This window comes from Salvia miltiorrhiza, chromosome 8, assembly GCF_028751815.1.
Source record: "Salvia miltiorrhiza cultivar Shanhuang (shh) chromosome 8, IMPLAD_Smil_shh, whole genome shotgun sequence".
Classification (NCBI taxonomy): Eukaryota; Viridiplantae; Streptophyta; class Magnoliopsida; order Lamiales; family Lamiaceae; genus Salvia; species Salvia miltiorrhiza.
In genome coordinates, this window is record NC_080394.1 from 41507422 (window position 1) to 41512970 (window position 5549).

The following is a 5549-nucleotide window of genomic DNA, read 5'->3' on the forward strand; positions in this document are numbered from 1 at the left end:
GGAATTTCCAGCAGCCGCAGCAGCTCTACCCACCTCAGCAGCACCAACCTCCAGGCCCCTTATTTGAAGATCAAATGCAGGCTTTCATGCAAGCTAGCAAACAGGCGATTGAGGCTCAGAGTGCTACCATCAAGCGCCTCGAGACTACAGTTGGGCAACTAACAGGAGCCTTGAATCAGCTGCAGCAACAACAGCCAACTGGGAAGTTCCCAAACCAGGACAAACAGCCGCATCAAGCTCATGTCGTGGCGGTAGTCAAGGAAAATGCCCCAGTAACCATGGGAAAATAGAGAAGCAAAACCGTGGAAGCAATCAAGGCTACCCAATGCCCCAGTGAGCCAGTGCCACCTGTCACTGTTGCACCAGACCAACCACCACCTAAGCAAGGAGACCCAGGTAGCTTTATTTTTTATATTAGCTTAGGTGGGGTTGAAAAGGTTTTGGGAATGCTTGATTTGGGCGCGGCAGTCAATTTGATGCCGCTTGATATTTTTGAGAAATTGGGTAATAAAGAGCTGAAATGCACGAATATGAAGATAGAGCTAGCTGACGGCTCTATTAGCAGCCCACGAGGCCTTGTTGAGGATGTTGAGGTTGTTGTGAGGGGGATTAGAGTTTTGGCTAATTTTGTTGTCCTTGATGTGGGAAAAGGGATTAGAGGAGAGAATGGACATCTTGTTTTGCTTAGCCGGCCTTTTATGGCCACCACCCATACTCGTATTGACGTGAGTACTGGAAATTTGAGTATGGCGGGGGCAGGGAGGTCTGTAACTTTCTCTGTTTTTGATAAGAAATCTCCTACCCGTACCCCCTTATTGCAAAACTGCTCTTATGTTGAGACTTTTGATGTTTTGGATGAGGACTGTATTGTGCAGGATTTTCTTTCACTACTACAAAAATGCACATACATAACACTTCATACATAACGGTTTTTTTCAAAAACCGTTATGTATGAGCGCATTTTTTGAAAAGATAACGGTTTTGACAAAAAACCGTTATCTATGTACTGTTGTCCATGGAAATAGATAACGGTTTAAGTTAATCCGTTATGTTTATGCGTTATCTATTAGTTTCATACATAACGGTACTAGAAAACCGTTAAGCCGACCGTTATCTATGAGCATATTTTACAACGGTTTATAAAACCGTTATGTATCAGCACTTTCAAAACTGTTATGTATAATTTTTTTAATTCTTTTTTAATTTTTTTTAAAACTTATATTATATTATATCATTTGAAACTCATGTTTCTCTCAAATCCCTCCCAATCGAGCTCTCCTAAAAATTTACACAAAGAAAATTCTCTCCCCCTTCTCTTTCAAGCTGAGCGGACTAGCTAGGGCTCCGCCGCCGCCGAAGTTCTGGCGAGGAGAGCTGGCCTCGTCCGCCTTATCTCTCTTTCTTTTGACTCAATTCGGGCATTCACAAACTCACACCACCGCCCGACTTCTCAATCTCCGGCGAACTGCAGTGAGAAGCCGCCGCCACTCTCCCTCAAAATCTCACCTAACCACCGCCTCAATTTGAAAAGGTTCCAGCCGCCACCACCGCCTGTATCTCAAGCGGCGGCGCCACTCTCTCCTCCAAACCCTAGATCCCTAATTCCTCTGTCTGAAACCCTAGGGCCCCAGATCTAGACTCCACCCTCTCCGACCTCCGGCATTAATAGCAGCTCCTCGCCGCCGTGCCTGGACTTCCTCGATCCCGAGTCAGACGGCGGCTAAGCGTCACCGCCGATACTCTCTTTAATTTTTGTGAAGCAGGATTATTATGTGAATATGGGTTACACGATTTAGACTATCCGACAGGAGTTTCCGGAGCTTTTCTACAAAGAGCTAAGCTTTTATACACGCCATTTTTTGCTCGTTGATGCGTTTTTTAGCTTTCAAGTTTAATTTAATTATTCGTTTAGTTTTGGGGATCATAGTGAAGAAATTAACAGGCCTACTTTGAGTAAATGAAGTACTTGGGACTGGTTCACTGAATTAATACGAATTGTTTGATATGGTATTTGTAATAACATGTGATCGAGTTGTGTTCTGTTTCTTGATTTTGGGTTCAGTAATTTCTTAACTTATTTCTTTTTCTTGCAAAAATTAGGACCTCCAAAACTAGAGAATGAAGCTGGACACTCAGGTTAAGGTTTACCGTGATGTAAGTATTAGTAGTTCTTTTAGAGATAATGTATGATCTTGATGAGTTGCTAACTTGCTATGTCTTTGTAGTTTGTAGTCTATCCTTCTAGTTTAGTTATGGACCTTATGGTCTTATAGTCTTGAAGATTGTATATGCTGTTTCTATTCCTTGTAGGGGTATGTCAATTCTTGTAACTTGAAACAGGTACAATAAAAGGTTTAACGACCAGTCAGCTTGAGGACATTGGATGCCAAATAATTCTTGGAAACACATATCACTTGGCTCTCCGTCCCACATCTGAGCTCATTGATGAGTTGGGAGGGCTCCATAAATTTATGAATTGGCCTAGGGGGTTGCTTACTGACTCTGGTGGCTTTCAAATGGTAATGCATCATTTTAGTGTCGAACATTTTCAGACCATTTTGGTGTTCTTTATATGACTATCTTTTATGTGTTTTTGCTCATTGCCCCATATTATCACGAAGTAAAGAAACCCCCTGCCTCAAAGTTCATTTTTCTAATTGTTGCATGCACATATCAGGGCTTTATTTCTTGAAGGTTGCGGTTGGTTGAAGGATTTTCGGCTGGTTTTCATATCCATATTAGTATATTCAATACTATCGCTTGAAGTGGTAGATTTGAGGGATGGATTCAAATTCCATGATCCATCATCACTACTCATAATTTTCAGTTTTATTGAAGGATTTGAGGATGGATTTGTTTTCCATAATAATCAAATACATTATTATTTCTTTAGTGGAGGATTAGATTGGATGAAGCTATATCTTTCACCCTCATTTTGAAGTACTCTTTCAAGACTGGATTCATAATTATATAAAATGCATGCCATAATATGTAGGACCATCTGATTTATTGCTCCAGTAAATTGTGTCTTCCTTTTCTCTCATAAAACGTTTAAAACTGATGCACCTTGGGCATATGTAGAGTCCTTCTCTTTGTTTATTATGTCAGGTAACTTGTAAGTTTCTGTGCATCTTGTGGAAGACATCTCCTTTTCATTGATACTGTCTTTTAAAGCTGTGATTTTTATCTAAATGCATTGCTGAGTGATTCTTAAACAGTCATTTGTCTCTGGAAAGAGGGAAAAAATATAAACAAAAACAAGCAAGGAAGAAAGAATAAATAAATTAACTTTACCATATCACCGACTTTCTAAATATAACTATCTCAAAGCTATCAGGAGTTCCCCTTATGTTGTCCAGCAGTCTTGTGTAGTGCTGATTCTTTGTTGGGAAATCTGTAAATATGAGTGCCATAGTATTTTTTGCATCTTTAGACTGGTCATACTATTTTCTCCTCTCGGTGTGTATTATCAGTGTATTATTTTCAGCTTAACTATTGCTTTTGATTCTGGGAGGTGTCTCTGTTTCAAAGTTGTTGCTTTATAGTTGTATGATGAAAATCTGAGATATAATATCACATACTCTTTTCATGTCTATTTTCTTTGCATTCAGGACTTGCATTAATACATCCATTACATCTATATGGATTTATTATGTGTATAAGTGCAAGTGCAGCGAGAGCCTTCAAGTGGGGCTCTTCTTTCCAGTGAAGGATAAGTAACTAATCATAATATCTGCTAAATATTTTCTTGACTATTGTTTTTGCTTTTCTTGTATGACTTCTACCTAAAAAAAAGCTTTTGGCAGTAAAGTCTATACCGGTTGAAGTAATATATAGTCTAGTTGATTGTCTTAATAGAAATAATATTTGTATCCTTACTTTGATAATTGTTGCTCTATGTTTGAGTTCATCTTCTCTTTCTCAAAGCATAGCTGACTACCAGCTTTTAATAAGCTCACTCGTCATTGCAGGGAAAAGCTTAACTCCATGAATTTGATGCTTTATATGGCACCGATTGCTGTTGTAGTTTGGCTGTGTTTGTAATGGAACCTGATATATTTAACTTAGTTGTCGCACTTGGAAAGGAACATAAATTCATGTGGATTCTTCTTTTCGTTAATTCAACAGTGGATTATGAAGCGAACTTGTGCAATTTCCTGGTGACTAAGCATACAAGTGCTCTAACACTCCAGGTTCGTCTCCCTCGACCAAATTGTGTGTAGGGTAGATAGTATGTAATATGTTTATCTCAGGGGCATTTACTTTTTAGTATTAAGAATATAGTATATGATTGTGTATTTGAAAGATAATACGAGTGATGTGATAACATTAGACCAGTTTAATAAAAATTGCCAACTTATATGGAACTCACATCACTCTGTCATATTTGCTTATTCCTACTGAGTTCTTGCATCAATTTTGGGTACTTTTAGTGCTTAGTAATATTTCCTAAAATATGTGAAATGGAGAAGTTTTTAGTGCTTAGTAACTTGATAGGTTTTGTCCATTTTACCAATCACTTTGATATGCTTTTTAAGTGTTTATCATGATGCTCTATATTGTGATTCTTGGTTGGCTCTTTGTATGATTTTGTGGCAGGTTTGTGGTGGATTAAATGAGTCGTACGTTGAGCTGAAGAGGCTTGTGAATTCACAAGAAAAGTTGTACCATATGGCTAGCTAGTTGCATACTTAATATGTTTAGTATTTTTGTAAGGCATAATAGTATAGATAGAACAGTTGTTGAATTTTGACTATATTCAAATCTTGTATGAATTCTTTTTTATGATAATAATATAAAATTAAATATTTTGGATGATATATAATATTATTATTGTTGGTTTTATCATTTATACGGTTATGTATAAATTAATAGATAACGGAGAAATAAAAATCTAATTACGGTCAAAAACGTTATACATAACGGATTACCAAACGTTATTAATATCAAAAAACCGTTATGTATAGGTGTGTACATAACAGTGAATATTAAACTTTCATGACGGTTTGAAACGTTATGTATAATACTATAGATAATGGATATAATCCGTTACTTATATAGCGTTATGTATAATAGAATAGATAACGGATATAATACTATAGATAACGGATATAATCCGTTATGTATAATAGAATAGATAACGCTTAAATCTCCGTTATGTATGAAATCCACATACATTACACCATTATATATTACGGATGTTTTCGCACATAGATAACGGATAAAATCCGTTATCTATGAGCGAATCTGGCGTAGTGTTTATAAGTTACAGGAGGAGAACGAGATTGTGGAGGAATTCCTTGCTAACTTGCAGGATGAGGCTGACATTGAGCAGGAATTTCTGGATAAGCTGCAAGAGGAAGATAATATAGAGCAAGGCTTTTTGTGTGCCTTGCTACTAGAAGAGAAGCTTGATGAGGTTATGTCACTCAATCTCGTTGGATGTGCGGATAGAAGACCACCTCATGATATGAGCATGGAGCGCTCATTAGGAGGACCCGCAGCTGCAATTCAAGAAGATGTATTTACACAGGCACTTAAGCAGCTGA

At 37.7% G+C, this 5549-nt stretch overlaps 1 long non-coding RNA gene across 4 annotated transcripts; it reads left to right on the forward strand.

Moving 5' to 3' along the window:
- Positions 1 to 1353: 1353 nt before the first annotated feature.
- LOC130997084 (uncharacterized) lies at positions 1354 to 4814 on the forward strand. 4 transcript variants are annotated; one of them, XR_009092947.1, is made up of 4 exons: positions 1357 to 2154; positions 2311 to 2519; positions 3972 to 4193; positions 4600 to 4814. It is a non-coding gene; the product is annotated as an uncharacterized LOC130997084 (long non-coding RNA). The 4 variants fall into 4 exon arrangements; XR_009092945.1 differs by having other exon boundaries at positions 1358 to 2154; positions 2341 to 2519; XR_009092946.1 differs by having other exon boundaries at positions 1354 to 2519; positions 2678 to 4193.
- The last annotated feature ends 735 nt before the right edge of the window (positions 4815 to 5549 follow it).